Source organism: Pinus tabuliformis, chromosome 9 (assembly GCF_031772625.1).
Source record: "Pinus tabuliformis cultivar Carrire ecotype Pingquan chromosome 9, CPIR1, whole genome shotgun sequence".
NCBI classification, from domain to species: domain Eukaryota; kingdom Viridiplantae; phylum Streptophyta; class Pinopsida; order Pinales; family Pinaceae; genus Pinus; species Pinus tabuliformis.
The window spans coordinates 807390729-807417812 of NC_142307.1; positions in this window are offsets into that span (position 1 = coordinate 807390729).

Genomic DNA, 27084 nt, shown 5'->3' on the forward strand with positions numbered 1-27084 from the left:
AAGGAATGAGCTAATCAAGCTCATGAATGTGAACTAACCATGCCTATGACTTTAGCACTCCCTTTGTTGGAACTGCACAAAATACAACATGGATGATTCCTAATCAAATATCTCTCCACCCATATATCTCTCCACTAAAGAGGTTGCCTTTCCAAACATGTGGTGGGTATAAAAGCATCCACCAATCTTGAGTATGTAGCATACAATGCATTTCCCACAAACTAACTTAAGCATTTATGGGGCACTATTCCTTTACCTTCTTTGTTTGTGGGCAAAAAATTTGTCCATAATGGCCTACATGAACCCTTGTCTCTAAAGAGTGATATTTGAGTCCACCATCTCTCCCCATGCTATCAATCCAATTAAAAAAAATATCCTGGAGGGCAAACTCCATATGCTATCCTCCACCTTGAAGTACTCATATATATTTGACATTACCAAAACATCGTTTGGTACTTATGAGCTAGTAGAGTTTAGGGGGCGTTAGAAGAAACTTAGCAAGTTACACCTAGGTAAGAGGTTATACACATCTATGTCTCCCTCAGAAAGTTTCCACAACACCTTATTCTCCCACTCTTGTCACTCATAGGCCATAATTCCCCACACATTAAAAATAAGTAAATCAAACCTACACAACTATCATTTTCCTTCATCATTCACACTAGTTGACCGCATCAAATTTACCTCATGTAGTTAGCAAAAAATTGCAAGGTTGTATGCAACTATTGTGAACTATGTGTTTGAATGAGATGAGTTTCATGGGGTTGTGTGATATATGTAATTGCATAAAAACTAGTCACATCATACCATATTATTGTTCTTATGATACCTTTTCATTTCAACAAGAACCTTAATGTGTGTGTTTAGAGATAAAAATTGATAATTTTAAAAATTAATTAAAAAACATTGATAAAGGGAAAATCATTAACTTGATGGAACTGGAAGTAATAATTGATGGTACAAGCTCACAAATTCAATAGAATGGGATCTAAGGCCTCCCCACTCCACTCTAAACCATGATTATGAAAATTAATTAAAAAAACTAAATTTATGTTATTTGTCAATGCTTAAGGCCAAATTTCCACAGGACATTTGAGGAATATCCTACAACCACTTTTAGTTTTGTTAGCATCAACAATTTCATTTTTTGAAATATTGTCATGTGGTCTATTTTATTTATTATGTACAATATTTTTTTTGGGAGGCCATTTTTTCCCATTATTTACAATTTTTGGTGGATCCATTGTATGTATAATTTCATTCAAATAACATACGGTTTTAGTGTTTCTCTATAATATGTTTCATTTAAATTCTTTGCACCCTAAAATTTTTTCATGTATTCATTCCCATTTCATGTTAAAGTTAGCTAGGATAAGTGTCTTCCACATTGGCTTGGGGCTAGCATGTGGGAGAATATCCTAAAGTAACTTCGGAAATAAATTAAATTTATGAGATATAAAATTATGAGATAAAATGCACTTTAAATGAAGTCAATGAAAGATTAAAACATAGTCGATGAATCTTGAGAGGCTAAAATAAAATCTTAGCCTTGATATTGGAGGCTAGCTGAAAGGTCAAGAGACACCCATTTGGATTTTTAGGTGGCACAAATACTAAGGAGAGCTCAGTCTTCATTCGGTGTGAAAGACACAAGAGACAAAGAGGAGAGCTCGATTTGAGGAGAAGGTGAAGACAACAAGAGGCACACTTTCCAAGTCAGTCAAGAATTACTTTCCAAGCAAGTAAAGTGGCATGCAAATCTAAGAAGAGTACCAACCTAAGAGAAAAGTAGAAAAACATTGCACAATGCATTTATTATAGGTCGTACAGTGAATTTAGTCTCTTGTTTATGCACATAAATCAAGGCAAATTTTTGAGTGGGCTTAGCACACTTTTTGAGGTAGATTTGAGCAGCTTTCTGGGCATAGAATTTGAGTTTTTGCACTTATTGTTGTAGAATACCATACTATTATACATAATTCTTGGTGGAGTTTGGCACATAATTTGAGGAGTTTTGTGGCACAAATTTCAATAAAAAAATGGGTTGCACATTAATTGAGATAAGTTGCTGTTAATTCTATTGAATTTTGTGCTCTAAGAATAATAAAATCTCCCTCTTCCACTAGTTTTCCCATCAGGGTTTTTCTAGGGATAGTTTGTCCAAAATTCTGAGTTTTATTGATGAGTTTGTTGGTTATAATTTGTTGATTTCAAGTTCAGATTTTTGTTTTGTTTCACTTTTCATAAAAATCAGACCTATATTTTTCTTAGTAGCATGCAAGATTTTCGAGTAATTTTATTGGAACAATTATTTAAGTGTAGAGAAAGTGTTTGACGAAATTCCTACAATAATTTCTGAACTGTAGGCTAATTTTTGAGTGTAGTTTTCTAACATGGTACAAGAGCTTGGTTTCTCATATTGAATCAGTAGTGGGACAACAATTAGAACTCATTTTTGTTCATCAAAGGAGGAATATTTTTTTGTATTTTTCATGCCTACGAGTTTGTGTTTTGATGACATATTGGATGGAGTGAGTAATTTCATCCCATGGAAAGAAAGGATAAATCTTATTCTGGAGGAAAATGATGTATTGGGCATCCTTGATCAAGCCTACATGCATTATTTCTTTAGATGTGGTATTGTTGGTTGCTTATAATATGAATAATGTGAAATCCAAGAGAGTTATCGTTGATGCTACCAAAGACACATGTCAAGTAGATGTGGGATTCTCTTTGCAAGATGTACCAGAGTTCAAATCAGAACCAGAAATTGGTGTTGAGAGAGAAATTGAGGAACACCAAAATGTTGAAGATAGATATAGTCACCTCATACCTCACCAAAAGTATCTCAAGTTCATGATGAATTTGGGGATGTTGGGAAGTAGATACATGATGATGAGCTAGTTACAGTATCCTTAAATGGTTTCTCTAAACCTTGGGACAAATTTGTACGTGGAATTATTGCAAGGGAGAATTTTCCTTATTAGGGAAAGACTTTGGGATGATTTCACATAGGAGGAGCTAAGACTTAGCTGAATCTCTACTAGCCAAAAACATGGAGAGGATGAGGAAAATGTTTCTCTTACTTCCAAGGGCAAGAAGAAATTCACGATGGGGCCTAAGGATGGGGCCAAGGAGAAGAGTAAATAGAAGAAGGATATGAGAAAAGTTAAATGATTTTCTTGTCATAAGATGGGACATTATATGGTGACTTTTCCAAATAAGAAGAAGAAGGAGGTTACAACTTCTGTAGAGGTGGATGAGTTTTCCTTGCAATTTAAGAAGGGGTTCTCATTGATTTCTTGTCTTGCTTCTAGTGCAGATTCCTCAGATGCTTGGTATATTGATAATGGGGCCACATGTTGTGTGTCTAGTTTCAAGGAGTTATTTATTGATCTTAGAGAGGATGTGGTTGTTTGTGAGGAATTACTTGGAGATGACACCATGATTAGGGAATTTGGGCATGGGATTGTTTCCTTTTAGATGGAGTTTCAGTCACTTATGATAATGAGGTATGTTTATCATGTCTTGGGTTTAATAATAACCTAAAATTAGTTTCCACCATATAATATAGGGTATTTGAGGTGTTTTTTAGATGTGTACATGTACTCATCTACCCTAAGGGGTCCATCATGACTTCGGTCAAACTCATTGGGATCAGAGAGGAAGTTGTACAGGCTCATGTTTTGGCCTAGCCATGCCTTGATTCATAGCAATAGTAGTAGCATAGATATATGTGAGCTATGGCATAAGAGTATAGCTCATTTAGATCATGGAGCTCTTAGGATTCTAGGCAACATTGTCAGAGGACTTCCTAAGTTCAGCATGGAGCATGAGGATGTGCACAAAGGGTGTGCTCTTAGGAAGTACACCAAGACTACTTTTCCAAGTAGTGATAACAGAATAGTAATTATACTTTATTTGGTTCATTGTGATGTATATGGTCTGATGTCTCTAGTCTCTCTTAGTGGTTATAGGTATTATGTTATACTAATTGATGACTTCTCCATGACAACCTATATTTATCTTGTGACGACCAAGCATGAGGTCTTCAAGAGGTCCCAAGAGTTCAAATTTCTTGTGGAGAACCAAACTGGGAGGAATATCCAGGTGTTGAGGTTAGATAATGGGGGTGAGTATACCTCCAATGCATTTAATAAATTTTGTGCATAGGAAGGTATTAAGAGAGAGTTGACAATTCCTTACAACCTGCAATAGAATGGGGTTGTTGAAAGGAAGAATAGGGCCATTATGGGAGCAGCTAGAGCTATGTTTCATGATCAAAGTTTACCATTATTTCTTTGGGATGAGGCTTGTAGCACTGCAGTATATGTTTAGAATAGAAGCCCTCATTATGCATTGTTTAGGAAAAATATGAGGAGTATTTCTCTAAGAATAAGCCTATGGTTGGGCACTTTCAGATCTTTGGTTTCTTGACATGATCATATGTCCCAGAGAAGAGGAAAAAACTAGAAGCCACTACCAAAACGGGTATCCTTGTTGGGTATAATGAGACTTCAAAGCCTTACTAAATATACATTCCTTCCTTGAGTATGGTTGTTTTGAGGAGGGGTGTGAGATTTGAGGAGGATAGATCCTTTCCGAGATATTTGGAGGGAGAGCAATAGGGAACTTAGACACAGGTTCCTCAAACCACAAAACTAAAAATTTCAGGAGGTACGAGTTCATCTGGAATTATTTATACACCAGTTTTAGTTGTCACTGGATCCCAAATTGTTAGTTCACGGGGAACTGACACACCTATTTTTGTGTCTCAGAGCACTGATGGATAGTCTTTGAGTGTAAAATTTTTTGCTACACCTTTGATAGATCAGGAGCATGAGCAGGATTATGCCATTCCACTGAAGAATAAATTCAAGGGGCTAAAAGATATCTTGAAAGACGCTATGGAGTTAGTGGGGAGTCCCAAGAGTGAGTTCAGGGAGAGTAAACCATGAGAGAGGTTCTATAGTTATTTTGATATAGTGAGAAGCATATGAGAGGTAGATCCTTCTTCATATGAGGAGGTAGTAGACCATCAATTCTAGAGAGATTTCATGGTGAAAGAGTATGCTTCCATCGTGAAGAACTATGTTTGGGAGGTGATGCAGATACTAGAAGGGAAGTCAATTGTGACTTCTAGGTGGTTGTATAAGATCAAGTATGTTGTGGATGGAAACATAGAGAAGTGCAAATCATGATTTGTGGTGAGAGGCTTTTTACAGGTGGAAGGACTTGATTACGATGAGAGCTTCACACCTATTACTTGATACACTTCTATTAGAGAAGTGATCTCCATTACAACGGAGATGGGGTGGAATATCCACTAGATGGATGTGAAGACCACATTTATGAATGGACTTTTATTGGAGGAGGTGTACATTGAGAAGACATAAGTCTTTTAGATTCATGGGAGAGAGTCTCATGTGTGTTGGTTGAAAAAGGTGTTGGAAATATGTTGCCATTGATGGTAAATGCAAATCATGGAAACTACAAAACATTGATGATGGTTTCTTCATTATTGGCAAAGGCAAAGGATGGCAAAGATGTGAAAGGATGGAAAAGGACGACACAGTTGTTAAGGATCATTCACAAGAAGGATGAATATCAACATGGATGAAGAAGTTATAGAGTCTTTGAGGTCAATTATTGGAGAGTATATCATATCCACTATAGGTGAAACCCACTCAGATGCATAGATCTCTGAAAGAGTTTTCCAGTGGTATGTGGAAGTTTGAAAATCGCCTCCTAGATCATAAGTTAGAGCTATTCAAAGATTAGAACCTCCAAAGTCAAAGTGGAAAATCTAAATTTGGTTGGAGGACCTGATAGCAAATGTTTAGTTTGGTAGCATTGCCAACTGCAACAGAGTCATTAGCGGAGCAAAAAAACTTAGGATTAGGAAAATGTGGCTAACGATAACAGAATTAGGGAGCATATTTATTGGCCCAAGGTGGAGCCCACTAGAATTTTGTGAAATTGCTTGAACATGTTACCATCATCCATATGCATCTCCCCATGAAATAGCTCAGCCAATGGATGCACGATTTTCAATATATAATAAATAAAAAATTATGCGCTGTGTATTTTAGCCTCATGTAGAAAAACAGAACCCTCCTGTAGCATTTTAGGATAACAAGTAAAATGAATGAGAAAGAATTAGAAATGATAGGTGGATTTTGGAAATGTATGAGTGTGATGGATTCACATGGATTTCATCATTTTGGAGCATTTTAGCAAAGGAGGAGAAAGTCCAAGTTTGACTTCCTTTGACTAGGTTTTTGACCAACTTTTTCTTTTGGTGCTAACTTCTTTTTGTTTCTTGAAAAGGTTGGAGAGCACCTGAATTCATCAAAGAGAGATACATGGAACATTTTTTTTTTCATTTTTCTCATTTTTTTTCTTTTAGGCCTACTAGCTACCTCAATGAAGTTTTCAACTAGTAGGCTTGCCTAGGCGCTCAAAGGAGGTTTTCACCTAGGAATTTCTTCTTCTTCTTTTTTTTTCCAACCCATTGACCACCTCATGGAGGTTTTCAATCAATGAGCCAATCTCAGGCTCCTCAAAGGGGGTTTTCACCTTAGATTTTTTTTCCTCTTATTTTTTCATTTTTTTATTTTTATTTATTTTTCTATCCTACTCTACTTGAAAAAATAAAATCCCTTTCAATTATAGGAATACTTCCAATTGAGCCATGTGCACATCAAGATGACAGATAAACTCATGTGTAAGCTTGAAATATATGCTTTGACATGTACCTAAATTTTAGAGACCAAATGCTTTGACTTTGATGATATCAAGTATTGTTGAAGAAGCTAGTGATGCCCCATATTGTTGATTTTTGGAACCAAAACTCAATATAGATTTGATTCCCTTAATTTTCTTGCTCATACATATCATTATTCATGTCTTCTTCTACCATGACATTCAAATCTTCCTCTTTTTTTAGATTATTCTCTTGAACACATGGAGGATTTGATGGTAAACATCAGGGAACTTTCTTAATATTTGATTTTGATGTCCACTCTCTATCAAGTGCAACCCATGATTCTTTGGTCTTCTCATTTGAATCTTTTTTTCTTCTGAATGTTGTCCTTCAGTGACATCAAGAGAATATCCTTTTTTCAATACTCTTTCTAAGTTAAGATGAGTACCGTTAATATCAAGAGGAGATGTTAGGAAGTGTTGTACCTCAACATTGTAAGTGGGTTGAGCTACTTCCTTGTGTAGGTTTGGAAATGGTGGTACACGTATTTGAGTGGGAGTGGATAATTGAGATTTGTGTGGTGGAGGTGGATCGTAGGGATGAAATGGAGTTGGGTATGGAGGATATTGAGGATAATAATGAGGATATTTTGGATTTCTCCCATAAGGTCCTTGCCAATATTGGTTTTAGCATTGAGATGGCCAAGGTTGCCAAGGAAAGGGTGTGTTCCAATTACTTTGAGATGGATGTGCATAACCTTGAAATTCTGGATTAGGTTCTTGCATTATCCTAGGTTGAATAGGCTTCCATAGTCCTCTTGGAGATACATAACATAGTTGCTTTGGTGATTGACTTGCTCCATTGTCCTCTTAGAAAACTTCCTTCAACCTTTTTAATGATGGGAAATATTTAACATGTGATTCTACATGGACAACACAAATATCAACATATTATTTTTCCTCATCTTGCATTCTTAACATTTCTACTTGTTTGCTTAGATTGTTAAGAATTTGTATTTCAAAGTCATCAAAAAAAATTTAAAGTTTAGCTTGACTTACTGATCTTGATGCTAATTTACTTACTTTTCCCCTTCCTCTTGATATGTGTTTGCATGTTTCACAAATTTCTTCAAATGATAATTGGTATACATCAGCTCTACTCATGTGATCAAGGAGATCAATCCACTCATCCCTAATTGTTGTAAGTAAGAGGGTTTTTAGTATGTCATATTCTAAATGATGTAATTTTTCCCTCTTAACATTATACATGAACCTCTCCATTAGATCCTCAAGACTCTCATCTTATTTTTGATTCATTCTAAAGATTTATTCTTTAAGATCATGATATTTATATTTTTCTAGAAATATGTTTTGCATATCATTCCATGATCTTATTGAATTAGTCACTAAACTCATGAACCATTTAAGAGCTCTATCCTTCAATGTTGTCGGAACAAATCTCAACTTTTGAATGTTTATTAAGTAACCATAAGATCTACAAAGGATTTCAAATTCAAATATAAAGGTTTTCCGATCCTTTGACCTCATACGATGGAAGTTGGGAAGGAAAGATGGAGGGATGTTCTACATATGAACACTAAAATCACTATATTGAATGGGAAATCTAAGAGGATCTTATTCATTGTTATCATCTCCATCCATTTCTTCTATCTTCTCTGCCACCTCTTCTTCTTCTACCTGCAAAAGTGGATGGTGATTTGGTTCTTATTGCACCATGTGATCAAATGGGGGGGGGGGGGGGGGGGGGGGGGGGTTGGTGTTGGAGAAGTATTTTTTTTTTTTGGAATAAGAATGCTACTACAATGAAATTTTCTGTTTTTGTTATGAAATATGCCTAATGATTTTTTTTTTCTTACAGAAAGTAAAAGAAATGAATTAACTATGGTATAAAACAATGCATACTTTGACATCTCCCTGGAAACAGTGTCAAAAAGTGATGAGCCCCAGTATTGCAACAAGAATGCTGCAACTCCCAAGGCTACCAACTTAAACTATCAACCCAAGGTTTGTACAAACTTAGAGGTGTCAACATTGTATATGCAACATACAATGTATCCTCCTTTCATTGATCTGATGTAATGGAGTGAATGTCATGAAATCAAAGCCTAAACTAATTGAAAAAATGGAAAAGTTACTTTGAAAAGAAATTAATCCTAGGAAAGAACAACAATTTGTAATTTAAATCCGAAGAGCATGAATTCAAATAAATAGGCCTAATCTACTTTGTAAAAAGGCATGTCCTAATTGGTGTTTATTCTTCCTAAATCATGGATTTAGAGCCTAAGTGTTATGATTCAAGCCTAAGATACAAAAAAAAATATTTTGGAGCAAATCTGGTCAATTTTACACATGCTATAGGAGGTTGCTATAGGAGAAACATAACTGCTAAAGGCGAAACAAAATTGCTATAGGGGAAACATAATTGCTAAAGGCAAAACAAAATTTCTACAGGAGGAGATAATTCACCAAATGACCAAGTAGATCAAATGAAAATGGGGGGATATTTTTATTATTAATTAGGATGTCTTAGGATTCCATTCCAAGTAGAATCACTCCAAAATACCCCGGTTAACACATGCTAAAAAATAACAGAAAATTGCTACTCCAAAATATAGAAATTCAAGAACTAGTGAGCTAGTTAACCTATCAAATGCCTAACCTAATAAATTGCAAATGAATCAGGGTAAATGTTTTTTTAAATTGAATATTTTTATGACCTCATACAATTTGAATGCACTTAATTGAAGCTCATTAACATGTTCTAAAATAGCATAAGATTACTATTTTTTCTACAAGGGACTTCTAGAAATTCTATATTTGTGAACTAGTAAACCAATCCAAGTAGCTCAATGATGAATATGAATTTTAAAAACTATTATAAGGATGCATAATTCTTGTGAATCTATAAATAGCCGAAAAAAAACTCACTTCAATCATTTAACCCAACCCTACAGCAAAAGAAGCATCAATACTAAATGAAGAAATAGGAAAAATAAGAATAAGAGATGCATGTGAATAAGAAGTCAAAAGAAGACAAATTGTAAAAAATTATCTAATGGTCTTGGGATGGACAAGCCCAAGGATACTCAAAGTACTATGAAAGAACAATATTTAGAAGCTAAAAATGGAAACAAAATTTGTTATTTGAATCAATACAGGTACATCCCTGCTAGAAATGAAAGCGGGGCTCCAAAAATACAAGTTTTCTTCCCAAGAAGACAGAGAAATACCACCCCTAGAGGAAAATTCGAATTGGTACTTACAAAAAATGACGAGGAAGAATTATCCTTAAAAGGAGGAATCTTTCCCCTCCAAAATCCCTCAAATAATGGATCTAGTTCCCAACACTAGGAATCTGCATTAAATGATAGGGAACACATTCCTAGATTTTCTTAATCACTGGAGCTCTAGAATTTGTCAATAATTTCATGATATTTTGTTCATTTATTATCCAATATTGATCCTCTTGTAGTAGGTAGAAAGTCCCTATATTATCTCCTCCTCAAAATATTCATAATCTGCCCAATATTCTCACAATGTTCTACAAAAATAAATAATATTAGGCACAAATATGTAATTTTCTCTAAACCTTTCTAATGAACATATTAAAGTTAAAAATATGTCATCTAATGCAAAAAGAGAGGTTTAATGTGTTGAAGGATGGTCATATGGGCCTTAATTTATGTATAATTTGGAGGTCCATCATGAGTCCCACATTCATGCTTGGAATATGGCACGAGGGTGATTAACTAAAAGAAAGATTTGGTTAAGCCAAACTATGGTCAGGTGGTTCGTGGAAGTCCCAAACCTATTTGAAATTTTCATTCATTAATAATAGTTTCTTCTCCTTAGTATTTCATGTTTAAATGTATTGGCTTATATGTGGATTATATGGTTGTTATCTCCTTATTATTTCTATTGGTTATCTGCTAGTAATAAATATGTTTTATGATAGACTTGATCTATGGCTCTCGTCATGTTTTGATTAGCAAATGAATGTACAATGTATATATGTCATAATAGATGATAACGTAGCTATTGTGATAAGGAAACAATGCTTCTTTATGAATCTCAAATAAGTATGAGACCCATATGCTCAAGTCTGTTGTTATGACCTGGAGATTGCATATTTGTGACATGTTTAACAAAATGTCTATCATGGCTAGAAGGGGTCTGTTACACAACATTTTGTCATTGTCCCTGTACTCCCCATTCATCGATCCTAGAGGAAATCTACAATCATCCTCATGTGTTTTATTGCCATGAAGAACATGTCCTTACATCCCTCTTCATCTGTAGAACATTTCACTCTTATATCATTTCCCAAGAATATTCCTTCAAACTCAGTTTTCAAGACTGGCGCTAGCACTCAGTTTCTTCCCTGCACCGATTTACAGATTCTAACATTGGGCCTAACACTGAACGACGTTGGTAAGACATTCATGACCCATGCCTACTCTCTTTTGCAAAGTTTTTAAAAATGGAGTTGAAGCTTCCAGGTCTAGAAGCTTCGTGAATGAAATTCTGGTAAATGTTTAGGCAAGATAGGGTCGAGAGAGAATGTCTGGGCTCCTTTCCCCTATTAAAATGGGATAAACCAAAGAGATAAGGCCTCTCCCATCATAAGAGGATCCACATCCCCTCTATCAAAACTATATAAACTCCTCATTTTCCCACCTTAGCTAGCTAATGAAGGAGCCTGAATAACCAACAATATCTTAATAGCTTTATCCTTTTAGTTCATGTTTGTAAAGGGAGAATAAGCTTGTAGTGTTTGGTTTGGAACAAAAAAGAAGAAGCCTTGAACTTCCATTGTTTTGAGGGTGAACCATGAGATGCTAATAGTGGTTCTGGAACCAGGACACGTCGAAGGAGACCTGCAACATTAAGGCAAAGGTTGTACTTTCCTTTTTGTCATATTAATAAAACAACTGATATTTTGTTTCCTATATCAATTGCATATGTTAGTTGTTAGCTTAAGACTCTTTAGCATCTTAAGTAGATTGAATATTTTGTATGCTATCATGTGTGCTTTGGCTTCTTGTATCATTGTTTCAAGTGCTTGATTTACACTAAGGAGCTAATCGTTGGAGCAAGGGCACAAGGACTTCATCAAACAAGGATTAGCGATACAAGAGGTAGGATCTTATCCATTCTCAATCTAAGGGAACTTATATTAGATTGTCTTGTTTGTGGCTAGGCCATTTCCCCTGGGCTAGAGGGATTGTCTCTATCCGTAGAGAGAATTTTCCTACTCCAAAAATTAGTGACTCTGTTGGGGATCCATCTGGGGACTCCGTTGGGGATCACTCTTTCTTTTTGTTTTTTTGTGCTTTACACTATCTGCTGCCTTGATTCTTGAATTTAGAGTGACAGGTCTGGTTTTGATTTCTGATTTTTATTTTTATTTTTCTTTGAATCCCTCAATCAACGTTGTTTATTTTCTGATAGTTGCACCGAACGACACAAGTTCCCTTTGAAAAGTCGCGCCACAACCCCTTCTGGCGCTTGTTGCTAGTTAGAAAGGTGCACCAATGCCTTTAGGTTAAAATCAAGGTTTCTCCTAAATCATTGCCAGTGTGCCTTGTCCTCATAAATTCTGTTTCTTGGCTTGTTTTCCTATATTCTCCCTGGCTAGAATGCTTTGTTAGCTTGATTGGTTTGAGATTTCCTTACTTGATTTTTTAAGCTTTTGGATGGTTTCTATGACCCTAGGGCATATAAGTCAATTGCCATTCATTTTTTTTGTTTTCTCATGGTGTCAAGTTTCTGATTTGCTGCTTCATTTAGCCCATCTTTCAGTTGCAACATCTTCATTGCTTCATTCTCAATTGAATGAGTGAAAGAGTCTCGTTTGTTCTCTTATTTCGAGTGTCTATTTTCTCTTTTTGAGCATAGATTACATTTCTTGGTTTGTCGATTGAAGCATTTATGTGTTTGGTTTGTTCAATTCAGGGAAGAAGTTTCTTTTAGTTTCATTTATCATGCTTTGGATTTTATCGATGCTTGTTTGTTCGAAATTCTGAGATTTTCACTAAAAATGCTTTATGTGAAAGATTCATTTTTATTTTTATGAAAAGAAGGACATCATTCTAGTTTACTTAAGCAAAAATATTGCATTAGTATCGTTATTAAGAAGCTAGAATTGCATCATCTTAGGCATGAGATATGAAATAAACTTTTTTTGTTGTTAAAGGAAGATTAAGTGTATTTAGGACATGTATTAGTGAAAGATTTCATTCTTGTATTGTTGCATTGATTGTGTGCTCTCTATCCCTCAATTAGTGTTAACTCTCATCAAAAAAGGATTTCTTTTCACATACAGTTGCACATAGGAGTTTTCAGATAACAACAATAGGGCCTTGAAATTGAAACCTAATTCATGATCAATAGTTAAAAGTTATTGAATTAACCTAAGGAAGCATTGAAACTTAACGTTTACATTTAGAGGTCTAAGCTAGAGACATGTTCCAGTGTCTTTAAACCTAGCAGTTGTCATTCACTTCGGCATTAGACAACGCTAGTACGGACTTGTGCTCCCCGTACCATCGCATATATAAAGGGAGACCCCACTAGGTTTTCAATCCTTTATCTTTAGGAAGCCGAGTTTTCTACCTTGTAAAAGTGATACACTGAACACAACATTCGGGGAGATTTCCTACCGGTACTTCTCAGTTTGCTGGGAGGTATTTTGCAGTTCACGGTTACCTAGTAATCCATTTTGCCTAGATTATCCTGAGCAGTCATTTTGGTCTTTTTGACTCTCTAAATTTAAAATATCATCGAGCACTTATCCTTTCGAGCTCGTTAACTTTGAAAGAGACTAGAGTCATCTTTTTCCCTTTTCTCAACTCTTAAAACATGAAAAGGAAAAATTTTGTTTCAATGTTTTAAAATTAACTACCCACGAAATGTTCCTGGTTAAAGTTATCTTCCTTAGCGATTCTTTAGGGTCGATTCCAATGGCAACATTTCTAGAGTCTACCAGTCAAGGATTCCCCTCAAATGGGAATCCTGGTCCTTTTCCTTCTTTTGGAAACGTTGGTGCTCCTTATATGGCAACATTGTCCCTCCCTGGGTTAACCATTGGTTTACCTATCTGGTTATTTTCAACCTCGTTGGTCTTGAGTGTCCCGAATCTTGCCCAACCATCTCATTCATTTGAACCACATCACATTGATTCTAAGGTTGACCTCTCACCTTCTTCCCCTATTTCTTCACCCTCCTCTTCTACTTCGCCTGGTGAAAGTTTGAAATCCAATAACCAGGAGGCTAAGAAGAAGAAGAAGAAGAAGTCAGATAAGTGAGAAGCCAACCGTGTAGCTGTTACTCCAAATACACCTCCCTTAGAAAAACCTTCCAATCCTCCACGGAAGGTCAAATTACCTTGCAAGTTGTGTAAGGGTGACCATCTCCTTCGGGACTATCGTGGTATTCCTAGAGTCTTAGAGGTATGGTATGAAGACCTGAATTGGCCATCTCCGTTGACCTTTTAAGTTCATGTCGATGCTACACCTTTAGCTAATGATGGTAAGAAGAAGGGAAATATTAGATTCCCCTATAGGTTATGTGAAGGGAAGCATCTCCTTCACCTTTTTCCTCTTATGGATAAAGCTTCCAAAGTTTTGGAAAACCTTACAGCTCCTCAACTCCAACTTTTTGTTGGTTATCAGAGGATTTCTTCTTACCCTCTCCTAGTTGGTAAAGAGATTGATTTGGATTCATGTATTTCCCATCCTACTCTTCCTGAGCATGGCGCTTTTGTGTCTATTCCAGACCAACCATTGGTCGAAAAGAGTGTCGACTTGGCTCCACATTCAGTTGTTCACTCTGTTTCCAAAGAGAGTGGTGATCATATTGCTCATGTTCTTCTCGTCTCCTCAAATTCTCATGAATCGAAGAGTGGCCCTTACATACTAGTTGTTCAGGGGAGTCCTTCTCCTATTCCTGTAAAGCATGGGGGCAATCCTATGATACCCCCACCAAGTAGTTCTATTGTTTCTTTTGATTGGAGTCAATTGACTGCATTCCGCCTCCCATCTTATGTGCCTTTCCAGATCACGGTTCATGCCTATACTATGGTAGTACATGGCACAATATTAGATGAAGGCGCATCTGTTAACATCATGTCTTCGGCTACTTGGCAAGCTTTAGTTTCCCCACAGCTTGTGCCTATCACCCAGAATTTGTTGGCTTTTAATGGAGGAACTAGTCAACCCTTAGGGATCCTTCTGAAGTTCCCTATTACTTTGGGAGGAAAGACAATTTATATAGATGTGATGGTAGTCCAAGATACCTTAGATTTAAATCTTCTCCTTGGACGTGACTATGTTTATGTCATGGGAAATCTTGTTTCTTTGCTTTTTCGTGTGGTTTTTTTTCTGCACGAAGGGAGAATAGTGACCATTGATCAATTATCATTCGTCGGTCACTAGATGGCTCCAATCCTACTGCCATCCCCTATTGGTTCTCGTTTTCAAACAGTACCCTCCCCACCATAGGTAAATTATGTGACTACACATTCCGTCTCCACATCTACTGATGATCACGCAGATGGCATGGTACCTTATGTATTAGGGGCATTGGAACTTGATCTCTTATTTGTACCAGTTGATATGTGTTCCTCCCAGAGCGTAGTTCTCCCATCTAGTGAGGACCTCTTGGGGGCCTTGTTCTCATATGGTCCATAAAAAGCGCATGAGGATAGTTCTTGGTCTTGTGTCAAACCTCATTAAAAAACGAAACAAAGTGTCAGAGCATGGTTCCTTGTCTTGTGTCAAGCTCCTTAAAAAATGAAACAAGGATTCTTGAGGATAGTTCTTTTGCTATGTCAACCTCGTTAAAAAATGAAACAACTATCTTTTCCAAATCAAGTATTTGATTAAGGACTCGTCAAATTCCAGTCGAGTATTTCCTTGATCTCGAAAGTGAAACTTCATTCCATCCACCTTTTAGCAGCCTGATGTCTACTTTAGTGAATGAAATAAAGTTTGGGGGGCATGTGCCTCGGCTCTAATAATGCTAGGGGCATGCCATTTTTTTAATTTTCGTTTCAATCTTGTGTAAACATGAAACCGAATTCAAGCAGAGTTCCCCGTGGTTCAAGCTTGTGTAAAAATGAACCCATGCCCAATTTACATCTCGTGATTATCGTTTTTATCAATTAATTTCTGCTATATGAGGCTTGGTTGTTTCATTCCATTACCACCATCTCTTTGGCCGATTATATGCTTTCACTTGGTTGTTTCTCCTTTCCTGAGTAACCACAACAATGAGTGGTTTTTCTAACTAGCCTCTTGACATTTATGCGTTTCAAGCAGTTTCCCCTTAATTGGAACCCATTGCTACCCTTTATACCACTTGTTCCTCTAGGATGAGTCACCTTTAAGCTCTTTTCTGACTCGTAAAAAAATTGAAAAGATTGCCGAGTATTTTTTCCCTTTTTGACTCGTTAAAGTAAATAAAAACTGGGAGTCTGCTTTAAGCCTTTTTCTGACTCTCAAAACACAAAAATATTGCCGAGTTCTTTTTGTTTTGACCTCGTAAAATGGTTCTGAAATGTCCTTTACCCAATATACGTTTACCTCTTCTTCGGGCTGGGATAAACTATTTACAAAAAAGGTACTCCTTGGATGACATGGTCATGATGTTCTTTCGAGTATTATTTTCTACCTTTCGGGCTTGAGAGACAAATGTACGAAAAGGGACCTTTTGGATTTTTCTTTTATGTCTTTTTAAAACTCTCTAAACATGAAAAAGATACCGAGTTTTCCCTTTCTCGAACATCGGATTCGTCACCATGATGGACATGAGCTTATCCTTCCTAGGGCTCATTAATCTTACTAGGTCGGATCTATCCGAAGGATGGACTTACATTAAAAGCATATGCTATCCCCTTCAAGCTCATGATAAAAAAAATTGGGGTACCTGCAAGAGATGGTGGGGGAAAATGGAAATTTCTTACCAATTGTATCGGCATCTTGTCACTCTTGAGCATGACACTCTTCAGCTTCATGTCGGGTTGGGATATCCCCACTTCATCACTGACCTTCCTGGGTTTGGGACACCAGTTTTTTCCTTTCCATCTAATCTCTGCCACGTCATCATGACCTCCAATCCTATGGATCCATAAGCTTCCAAGCTCTAGAGTTGTGTCATCAATATGTTCAAGAGTTAATCCTTTTGTAGTTTATACTCATTCCTGATTCTCTGTGATGAGCCTGATCGTTGGGTAATTATATGGGCCTTAATTCACCTCCTAGCTTAGTCAAATCAACTCTTCTCACAACTTATTAGATGTTTTGATTATATATTTTTTTAATGGAATGAGTTAAAGTGAAATATTATGCCTAGTGGACTAATATGCATTGAGTGCAAGTTTGGAAGAGAAAATCAAGGAATTTTGGCAAGACTAAGGTTTCAAACTTGAATGGGACAAGGGAGACAGATTCTAGGATGTAAAGCCTCCTCATTTACTCCTCCCCCATTCGAATATTCCTCCATTAATCACACCAGCTCGGAGTGCAACCAACCAAGTCATGAAGATCAAAATGCAGCCGAGCAAGTGATAGACAAAGAGTTTGTTCATCTTGAGTTTGGGAGCCGAGCCTCCCTATATTTAAGGAAATCATTGGAGAATTTTAGTTGTATAAGTAGAGAGTCCGAGAGCCTCATTAGGATTCAATTTTTTGTTGTAAAAGCACTAGTTATTTTCGAGCTTTAAACTTGTGGATGACATCGATGTAATTTTCTATTTTGATAATGAAAATGAGATTTTTCTTGATCCAACACTGAGTTAACTCAGAGGGATAAATATCTTGGGTTAGGGCCCATACCTAGCAGAAAAGGCTCCTCTTCTTGTATCTGTATGCTTAGCTTAGTTTCATAGGTTCATGGTTAAATTGTCTCTAAAAGTATTTCATTGCAAGTACTATGGATTTGATTAGTTGTTTATTAGTTTGCTTCCATTTGTGCTTTACCTTAGTAGCAAGTTAGAAGAGATAAAAAAAGCACAACAAAGTTGTCAGTAGGTGTCTTGGCCACACCTCTTCCCTCAGGGATCATGATTTGAGGAAAAGACCCTTATGTAGCCTCAAAAAGACAAATTTCCATTTCCTCATAAGATTTAGATTTTACTGTACTTAAACTAACATTTGATCATTTTTGCAAGTGTAGGATTTAATTTCCATCTCTTCCATCTTCAGTCTTCAGAATCGCGGGGTGGCTGGGCAATTCTCAGAATCACCCCGGCTCTGATTTTTCAAAATTATAATTAGAACATGTGGAATCTATGATGGTGAATCCCTTCCAACTTGGTGCTTATGTCTTCTCCTTTTCGGAATCATAAAAAGTCATGTGTTATATAATATTTTAAACTTTTTGTTTTTCTTAATGTGATAAGAAATGAACCACTATACTTTCATTTTTATTTGAAAGATGTTGACTCTTAATTACGAGTTTGAATATGAGATAGTTCGGAAGAGACTTCCATGTCCACTCTTGCAAACTGCAATTTGACCAGACGATTTCCAGCCAACCATCCAACATTAAAATTTGTATTCAGTTTCTCTTACGACTCTCCACTTACATGAATTCACTTTTCCTTTAACTTGATTTTAAAAATAACGAGTGAAACTTTATCCAAGTGAACCTTATTTAAATGTAATAAGTAGAGAAATAATGTGATAAACGAAATTGGACTGCAAAAGGAAATTCATATAAGGTAAAATAAATTTAGCCTTTGCTCATGCGGATCTCCAAGGAAGAGTGCATGTCCCAACTTGTTTAATACGATCTGCTTAATATTATTCCACGCTAATCCCAATGTAGCTTCCACCATGGGCTCCAACGCAAAATTCAGCAGGCAAACTTGCATTTCTTTTACCTTACGAACTCTAGTTCAAAAGTCACCAGATCCATGCTTAATAACCAACGCTTCGCACTTCCCACGCTCAAGCTCCCAGTTGTCTTCGTGCACGAATTATGTTTTATTTGAATGAGTGTATTAAAGAATAACATGCAGTGTAGCAAACTAATAAAATTCATATACTTTGTGTAAAATTATAATCAATTTTGAAACATCAGAGCCATCGGGGCGATTCTGAGAATCGCCTAGCCACCCCGCGATTCTCAGAATCGCGGGGTGGTGGGGCGATTCTCAGAATCACCCCGATGGCTCTGATGTTTCAAAATTATAATTTAGACTTTGCTCACGTGGATCTCCAAGGAAGAGTGCATGTCCCAACTTGTTTAATACGATCTGCTTAATACTATTCCACGCTAATCCCAACATAGCTTCCACCACGGTCTCCAATGCAAAATTCAGCAGGGAAACTTTCATTTCTTTTACCTTAAGAACTCTAGTTCAAAAGTCACCATATCCACGCTCAATAACCAACACTTCGGACTTCCCACGCTCAAGCTCCTAGTTGTCTTCGTCCACGAATTATGGTTTATTTGAATGAGTGTATTAAAGAATAACATGCAGTGTAGCAAACTAATAAAATTCATATACTTTCTGTAAAATTATAATCAATTTTTGAAACATTAGAGCCATCGGGGCGATTCTCAGCTACCTCGCGATTCTGAGAATCACGGGTGGCGGGGAAATTCTCAGAATCACCCCAATGGCTCTGATGTTTCAAAATTATAATTAGAACATGTGGAATCTATGATGGTGAATCCCTTCCAGCTTGGTGCTTATGTCTTCTCCTTTTCGAAATTATAAGAAGTCATGTGTTATATAATATTTTAATCTTTATGCTTTTCTTAATGTGATAAGAAATGAGCCACTATACTTTCATTTTTATTTGAAAGATTTTGACTCTTAATTAAGAGTTTGAATATGAGATAGTTCGGAAGAGACTTCCATGTCCACTCTTGCAAACTGCAATTTGACCAGACGATTTCCAACCAACCATCCAACATTAAAATTTGTATTCAGTTTCTCTTATGACTCTCCACTTACATGAATTCACTTTTCCTTTAACTTGATTTTAAAAATAACGAGTGAAACTTTATCCAAGTGAACCTTATTTAAAAGTAATAAGTAGAGAAATAATGTGATAAACGAAATATGGTGAAGGATTGGCCTGCAAAAGGAAATTCATATAAGGTAAAATAAATTTAGACTTTGCTCACACGGATCTCCAAGGAAGAGTGCATGTCCCAACTTGTTTAATACGATCTGCTTAATACTATTCCACGCTAATCCCAACGTAGCTTCCACCACGGGCTCCAACGCAAAATTCAGCAGGCAAACTTGCATTTCTTTTACCTTACAAACTCTGGTTCAAAAGTCACCAGATCCACCCTCAATAACCAATTCTTCGCACTTCCCACGCTCAAGTTCCCAGTTGTCTTCATGCACAAATTATGTTTTATTTGAATGAGTGTATTAAATAATAGCATGCAGTGTAGAAAACTAATAAAATTCATATACTTTGTGTAAAATTATAATCAATTTTGAAACATTAGAGCCATCGCGAGGTGGCGAGGCAATTCTCAGAATCACCCCGATGGCTCTGATGTTTCAAAATTATAATTAGAACATGTGGAATCTATGATGGTGAATCCCTTCCAGCTTGGTGCTTATGTCTTCTCCTTTTCGGAATTATAAAAAGTCATGTGTTATATAATATTTTAATCTTTATGTTTTTCTTAATGTGATAAGAATTAACCACTATACTTTCATTTTTCTTTTAAAGATGTTGACTCTTAATTATGAGTTTGAATATGAGATAGTTCGAAAGAGACTTCCATGTCCACTCTTTCAAACTGCAATTTGACCAGATGATTTCCAACCAACCATCCAACATTAAAATTTATATTCAGTTTCTCCTATGACTCTCCACTTACATGAATTCACTTTTCCTTTAACTTGATTTTAAAAATAACGAGTGAAACTTTATCCAAGTGAACCTTATTTAAAAGGAATAAGTAGAGAAATAATGTGATAAATGAAATATGGTGAAGGATTGGCCTGCAAAAGGAAATTCATATAAGGTAAAGTAAATTTAGACTTTGCTCACGCGGATCTCCAAGGAAGAGTGCATGTCCCAACTTGTTTAATACGATCTACTTAATACTATTCCTCGCTAATCCCAACGTAGCTTCCACCATGGGCTCCAACGCAAAATTCAGCAGGCAAACTTGCATTTCTTTTACCTTACGAACTCCAGTTCAAAAGTCACCAGATCCACGCTCAATAACCATTGCTTCGCACTTCCCACGCTCAAGCTCCCAGTTGTCTTCGTGCACGAATTATGTTTTATTTGAATGAGTGTATTAAAGAATAACTTGCAGTGTAGCAAACTAATAAAATTCATATACTTTGTGTAAAATTATAATCTCATAATTGCCCCGATGGCTTTGATATTCATAAAACATCCACATGTTCTAATTATTCACCTAACCGAATTCGTTGAACATTATCAACCTAAAGTACTAGTAATCATCAATGTTTTAATCATTCACGAAATTAAATTTGTTGGGTCATGCTTTTGAAATACATGAATATTTTGAAACATCAGAGCCATCGGGGCGATTCTGAGAACCACCCTGCCACCCCGCGATTCTCAAAATTGCCCCAGCATCATTATAGTCGCAGCTAATTGCAAATCTCTGATCTCATGTCGAACTGTTTCTTGTAAAATGAGTTTCATACCATGAACATAGTGTTTGTGTTGTTAATGGCTTCATTCTAATTAATTTCTTGTCAAATTAGTTTCAAACTATGAATATTGTGTGTTGGTGTTGTTTTCTTGAATGAAGCCATTAACAAGTTAGTTTTTTTTGCTTAAGCAAGAGTCGTGCCTTCTATTTCATTAAATCAAGCATAATTTACAAAATTTACACCAAGCCACCAAACTGTGTGGTCTTAGGCTTGCTAGGAGCGAGCTTGACAGAAACTAAGCCCTCAAACCCCAAAAAATACACTCCCAAACCATTTGAGTACATTTTGAGTACATACAAAAATAAACAACGGGAATCACAGGGTCCGAGAACCCTCCCCGCATAGAGTCGTGCCATCAAAAACCTAACATGCCTCTAAATCTCTATCGTCCAATCTTCTTATGAAATCTGACACCTGAGATCCATTTCACACCATGAAGAAGCAATATCGATAACCCCCGGACCTCATCAAACCACGCGTTCAATCCAGATTGTTGATCGGCCTAATCCCATCGAACGGCAGAGCTGCAAATCGCATGACCGAAGTGATCGAACTTTAGTGTGCGATGAGGGTGGTTTTCAAGCCTGGCCCTCATCCATGTGTCAATATTTGAATGGTATCGCTGCCCAAAATTCAATACTGCCTTCAGCTTGAAAGCGATATGATCGCACCTAAACCACTTTGGAAGCGGTTTTGTCTTCTGCCACTGAAAATTGTGAAATGGTGCCACCACAAAAAGTGCCATCGTTTGTTACTTTCCACCTCCCTTCTGACTGAGATAACCTTGCGTCCAACTCTAGGGATATTCAGGGAAGTGATTCCCACAGTTGCTGAGGCCGACCCTGACTAGCCTTCCACCATAGGCTTGTTAGACCATGAAAGTGAATCTTGCCGAAATCTTCTCATTGCGAATTAGCTCCCTTAGTTTTGTTCTTATACACTTCTTTGTCCTCTTCCTCCTGGTTATGGCAATGTTCTTTTAGGTTGCTCGACAACATTGCGAGCCAATCCATCGAAATTCTACTGTCCTTACAGCTGACACCTTGGTTGGCAAGAATATCTGCCAACTTGTTGGCCTTTCAACGCACATGGATGAATCTAAGTGTGCGCAGTCCCTGAAGATGTCCCTGAATTTTATGGAGAACCCGTAATAACCTCCAATGTTTTGTAACTTTCTTCGACCCTGTTCCATGACTAATTCTCTTGGCCGCATTGATGACTAACTCTGAATCAGCTTCTATTATTACATTTTGGCAATTGTTCTGTTTTAGAAATTCTAAACCTTGTTCCAATGCCATTAATTCCACCATGTTGTTGGTGGCTTTTCCTAGATGACCATAGAAGAGGGAGATGATGCTTCTGTTTTCATCCCTAAGAACCCCTCCAAAGCCTGCCATCCTCAGGTTTCCCTTTGAAGCCCCTTCAATATTATACTTTAATAAGCCTTCCGAGGGAGGATTCCAGAAATCTTTAACTGGTTCCCTCATGTTTATTTTCCTATCTATACCTTGTGGAATAAGCCCCTGCATGCCTAACTACCTGAGAATTGATAACTCTGCTTCTAAGGGAGGATTTTTGGGGAGATCCCTTACTATAGTGCTGACTGTCTCCTTAAGTTGTTTTGAGATTTGCTCCAACAAGCAAAGAGAGGAATTCTTCTCTTCTTTGAAGATTCCTCTGTTTCTCTCTTTCCACACATGCCATGTGATGAAACTTGGCAACAAAGCCCAGGCAGAGTTAAGAACTTCATAATCCGAAAAATTATTCCTCCAATTGTTCAGGGTTTTAGTGATGCTTCCTTTGTCTCTATCAGACTGTTTGAATATGGTGGCAAAAAAATCCCATAACCTGGAGGTGAATATTCAGCTATTGAGAAGATGTTCATTGGTCTCCTCTTGGACTTCACAGAGCTGGCATCTGGAGGGTCCCAGCATACCTCTCTTCCTGATATTATCCCAGGTTAAGATTTTCCTATGGCGAACCAGCCACATAGAGAGTTTTATCTTCATCCAGCCCTTGTGCCTCCATAACCTCTGCCACGTTCTATCCGTAGCTTGGGTTTCCAGCCCAAAGATAATACCTTTTGCTTCCTTAATGTTAAATTTGCCCTCTTTTTTGATGCCCCATCTTAGTTGATCTTTCCCTTTGTAACTAAAATCATCCTCTGATCCAACAACCTCTTAAGGGCCTCTGCTCTACTGTTGAGGGTTCTGTTCTCTCTGCCATCTATTTTTTTACATGTTCTCCATTTTTTTGTATTGTGAGAATGCTCCCAAAAGTCATTTAATTTCACTAATCCTTGGTTGTCTGTCTCCTTCTTGAGGCCCAAAAATTCCTCTCTCAAAAGAGTTGGTTCTTTTTTCCATTTGTCCTCCCAGAATAGTGCCAGATCTCCATCTCTAATTTCGCAGAAACTATTCTTTTGAACAACCTCTCTGTTCTCCCAGGCCTTATTCCATATGGGAGAGCCCTTTATGTTTCCAAACATTCTTATGATATCATGAGAAAGCCATACACTGGCATATTTTTCCTTCCAGATGCTTGCCCATTGAGCCTTAGGATCCTTAACCCACCTCCACCAAAGTTTGGCCCCTAGAACCTTACTTAGAATCTCTATATCATCCAATCCTAGGCCTCCTTGGTTCTTGGGTTTACAAATCTTTTCCCATGAGACTAAAGCCCATTTTTTCCTTGTTTCCTCTTTGCCCCAGAGAAAATCTCTTTGGATGTTTCTAAATTGTTGTAATACTCCTTTTGGAGCTGGGAGAGCTGATAACATGAAGACAGGGATAGCTTGGAGCACTGCCTTTGTGAGAACCAGTCTACCAGCCAGATTTAGAGACCTGTTTGCCCATTTCCTGACCTTATCTTTCATCTTAATGATTAACAGTTCCCATATGCTTTTGAGCATAGGTTTAGCCGTTAGAGAAACTCCCAAATACTTAGAGGGGAGAGAGTCTCTTTGAAATCCAAGGATTCTGGAGACATTTCTCTGGATGGCTATATGGTTATTAAAGAAAAATATTTTTGATTTGGAAAGATTAACTTCCATACCTGACGCCAAAGCAAAGTCCTTCAAAATCTGTTTGTATGCTAGCACTTCCTTGACTGTGGGAATTCCATGTAGCATGGTATCATCCACAAACTATTGATGAGTTAGAACTTGACCATTCTCCGAAAATCGGAGTCCTTGAATTTTTTTGGTTGCTCTAACATGCTTAATGGACCACCCCAGCCCATCCATCATGAGGATAAAGAGAATAGAAGAGAGTGGATCTCCCTGTCTGAGTCCTCTAGAAGGAAGAAAAATTTCAGAGGGAGAGCCATTAATTAAAATTGAAAAGTTGGAGGAAGTCACTAGGGCCATGACCCATCTAATCCAATTATGATCAAAACCAAACACTGCAAGCACTTTCTTGATATATGTCCAATTCACTTTATCATATGCTTTGGCTATGTCCAATTGCGTGATCATACCCAATTTCCTTTCACTAGTTAACAAGTGGACCACCTCGTGAACTTGTATGATGTTATCTAGAATTTGTCTGCCTTCCACATAACTTGATTGTTCCCCCGAAACCAGTGAAGGCAGCAAAGGTTTGAGTTTGTTGGCCACAACCTTGGAAATTATCTTATAAACTACATTGCATAAAGCGATGGGTCTATACCTCTCTGGTGTTTGGGCATTATCCTGCTTTGGAATTAGGGAGATAAAGGAGGTATTGAGAGCTTTCAAAATAGTTCTGTTCAGCTTGGAGTCTTCCACTACCCTTATAATATCCTCTTTGACAATATTCCAACAAGCTTTGAAGAAATCTACATTGAATCCATTCGGACCTGGAGCCTTACCATTTTGCATTTCCTTGAGGACCTCACTGACCTCCTTTTCGGTTACAAGTTTGTTGATATTACAGTTATCCTCTTTGGATAACAACTTGGAGATATGCTTAATGAGGTCCTTGATGAAAGGAACCCTATCTAAAGTGTTTTCTTGAAGCAGGAACATTATTGATCCTTGAGTTTGCAAATCCTCTGCCCACCATTCTTCAATGTTGCTGATGAATTACGGGTGAGAAAGCCACATATTTTCAAATTTGAAATGTTTATTTCTTGGGGTACCTATGCCCTTGATTTCCATTTGAACCGCTAGTGATCTGAAACTCCAAAGGTTTCTTGCTATTATTTCCTTGTCTAGAAACATGAGATCCTCATAGATCATGAATCTATCTAACTTGGAGGCTACCTGTGAGTTCCCTCCTCTTTTATTGTTCCATGTACAGAGGCATTGTTTGTCTCAATATCAACAAGCTTCATGCTTTCTGAAAAGATTTGGAAGGCTAAGAAATCTTTATTTAGAGCTCTTTTACCCCCTTTTTTCTTCGAGAGAGATCTGATCATATTGAAGTCTCCTCCTAGGACCCAAGGTAGTCCTGCATGTCTGACTCGTAGATCCACCAAAGAATCTACGAACCTGATTTTTTCATCTAATGTTTGAGGGCCATAAACATTCGTAACTAGATAAGTGTCCATGTCTCCTACTGGGTGTATAACAACTGATAAATAATTCCTTGATGCCTCCGCATCAATTATTCCAATTTTTTGGGGATTCCAGAGAGTGAGGATTCCCCTTGCTGTATTTTCTGCTTTAACTTCTAGAAACTCAAATCTACTGAGCCATTTAATATGGATTTTCCTTAATTTATGAATGGAGCATTTTGTCTCCTGGACAAAAATTATATCTGGAGCTGCCTGTTTCATTCTATTATTCATCATTCTCTGTTTCTCTTGCTACCAAGACCTCTAATATTCCAAGTTATGAACTTCATAATAAAATATTGGTAAAGGAGTAACTGGTTATTTCTTTCATCTTACCTGAGTCTACCATAAGCTTTCCACATTCCATCAATAGCTCGTTTTGATTTTTCCTGCCTCTTTTTTTCCCTCGATTTCTCGATGCTAGCCCCGGAGTCATTTTTACTTCTTTCACCCTTTCATTGCTCTGTCTTTCAATGTTGTTTACTCCCTCCAAACCCTTTGCCTGGGTTTTCCATAAGAATAACTGTTGTATTCGATTGAGCTCTTCTTGTGGTAGTGATTCTACCCCGCCAGTTGTTCCCTGAGCCAAGAACCCTTCTAGATCCAGGTTTTCTCTGTCAAGAATCTCCTGTAGCTCATTGTCCTCCATATCCATTTCACTCTGGGTCATTTCTTGATCCATTTCCAGCTCTGATTCATTCAGCATGATCCCCTTCTGTTTTTCATTTTCCTGTGTCTAATCTCTTTCTTTTTCCTTTTCCTTCTTCTCGTAATCTTCATTCATTACTTGATCTTCTACTGATATTTCTTCATCCTCTTCAAGAACTTGGAACTGGTTCTGACTAACCTTTTGTCCTTCAGCTTGGTGTTGCTTTGGCCCTTTTTTTCCGCTTTTCCCTTTATGAACTACTTTGTGAAAGTTATCTGTATCTTTCATTGTGTTTATTTTGCTTTTGTTCTCTGCTTTACTGAGGGGGCAGTCTCTTAGAAGGTGCCCATGTTCATGGCATCTACGACATCTAAATGGAATATGTTCGTAGTCGACTGTTTGCACCCATTCCTCATCAAAAACCTCCAAGATGACTTCATCCGGAAGAGCTTCGGATAGGTCCATCTCCACATAGATCCTAGCAAAAGAGGTGTATTTT